The sequence below is a fragment of the Halyomorpha halys genome, unplaced genomic scaffold (genome assembly GCF_000696795.3).
Source record: "Halyomorpha halys isolate HHAL.00 unplaced genomic scaffold, Hhal_1.1 Scaffold84.1, whole genome shotgun sequence".
In the NCBI taxonomy this organism is placed as follows: Eukaryota; Metazoa; Arthropoda; class Insecta; order Hemiptera; family Pentatomidae; genus Halyomorpha; species Halyomorpha halys.
The window spans coordinates 792,904-795,077 of record NW_027110155.1 but is presented as its reverse complement, the minus strand read 5'-3'; the positions used below and the strand labels follow the sequence as shown (position 1 = coordinate 795,077).

The following is a 2,174-nucleotide window of genomic DNA, read 5'->3' as shown; positions in this document are numbered from 1 at the left end:
TATATATACTGCGTAGTTTATACAAAAATCTCATATCAATTATATTTTTATCATGAATAAATAATTATATTGAAATTTCATTTTTAAATTGTTATTTGATAAAATGATGATTAGTAATTCATTTTTTCAATGTAGAGAATTTTTACTGGAATAATATCTTTAATTTATTTATCTAAATTACTACATGGGAGTCCAACTCAAATAGTTTATTTTTTTCTTATTTTTTTTTAAACTGCTCTTTTAATTAAATTTGATTTGATGTTAATAGCTTTATAGTCTAATGAATAATGTAAAAAAAATAAAATAAAAGGCGTAGTATTGTATATAAAATATAGTAGTAGGTTCACGTAAATATTATCAGCTGTATAGTTCTTAAGATAGGGTATAATACTCAATTAATCCAAATCGTTTAGTACATAGTAGATTAACAAGCAGTAAAGTTATTCAAAATATTTATTTATCAGGTTAATGTTGAAAAAATATAATAATAAATTATAGCGAAATATAGCCCTCAGGAAAAAAAAAAACGAACTATCTGAGACTGTTTTCAAGAATAGTTATTTTATTTATCCCTTTGTCACCTTCAGTCAGAAAGTAAAAATATATTAAATGGTAAAAATAAAAAAAAATGCTTTAGTTATTTACAAGAAAAAGCTACTTATAATCATGAATTATAAGTTGTTTTTTATACTACTAGATACTTTTTTTCAACTTAAATGTTACATTAAGCAGTACTCGCAACCATAAAGAGCTAAACAAATTTAGATATAATCTGTAATTTAATAATTATCAAGGTTCAGCCGAAGTTTTAATAAAGTAACTAAAATGTTAATTGCAGAATAGTTAACGATAACAATGAAAACTCTAATTTGTTATAGTTTAAAGTAGCTAATTGAATATTGATTCATATCAGAATCTCAACTCGAAAATGAAAAAAATATATTTACTTATGATTGAATTAGTGTTCTAGCGAATTTTAAACTGCTCCGAAACTAAAAGAGGATAAATATCGATAAAATAAAACTTATCTATTATCATTTCAGTTATTCGGAAATTCGTACTTCAAATAATGCATATGTAATCACTTTTATTAGCGCACCTTCCGATTCAGTGTAATTATGTATTCTATCATTGTCAATCATACACCTATATGATTGATAAACATCTATTTATGTAGTGGTTGAGCTAACGTTCAAAACATTTTCATAATGTTTATTAATCGAATCATTTTTTTCTTTCAATTGTCTATGTTTTTGAAATTTATTATAATTCAATTTTTTTTTTTAAAATTATTTACACATTTTTATAATGATAGAAAATTCAAGCATAGTAAAATCATTTAACACGTGAAGCAATATAGTGTTTCGTGAGTAGAAATAATTTGTGAGGTTCTATATTCGTTCGTTCGTGTGTCTATTTATGGACTTAATGAATATTTAGTCGTATTGTTTATTCAAAGATTCAACTGCTTGTTTTTTTTATTATTTTTTTTGTCTTTCAAATATTAATTTACACCTGTCAATACACACACACGCATAAAGAAAATAATTTTTGAAAAATACTAAGGATAGTTCCTAATTAATGATGATGAAAACTATATTATGTAAAAGGGGTTCGGATGAATTAAAAATTTTCTTAAATTTTTTCTGGTATTGAAATACTAAAATAAATGGCTATGTACTCTGAATTTAGGTACCTTATATAATCTAACGTCTGATTTAAGTAAAACTATAAATTTAAATTGACGTAATTGTTGGCATCTAATGGTGAATATAGCATGAAATGTAATTATGTGAAGTAATCTTAAATGTTTAGCGTTATTTTTATCACCTAAGAACCGATACTATTATAAAAAAAAAATCCAATATAATAAATTATTAGAAGTTTGGGTTACCGTATTTTATGTTCTAAGGTAGGTTTACAAGATGGCATTCTATTTTAAAATTAATTCCGAATTGATAAATTTTATTTACATAATGTTTTATTATCTTATTTATTAAATGTTATAAGGGCTAGTGCTTTCATCACAATTAATTTTCTCTGAAGCGAGTAAATTTTACCTTTCTGTTTCCTTGGGTCACGCCCTTTTATAGGGGGTGTAAACCTGTCTTATCCTTAGGATAGTGAAAGCATTTAGGATGGTTATAGGTCATGCTACCAATATAATATAATAT

At 24.1% G+C, this 2,174-nt stretch overlaps 1 protein-coding gene across 7 annotated transcripts in view; it reads right to left on the bottom strand.

The window, feature by feature from the left end:
- LOC106677040 (protein still life, isoform SIF type 1) overlaps positions 1 to 2,174 on the bottom strand; it is a gene marked incomplete at its 3' end in the record, with an annotated part of 188,077 nt that overhangs the window by 184,417 nt on the left and 1,486 nt on the right.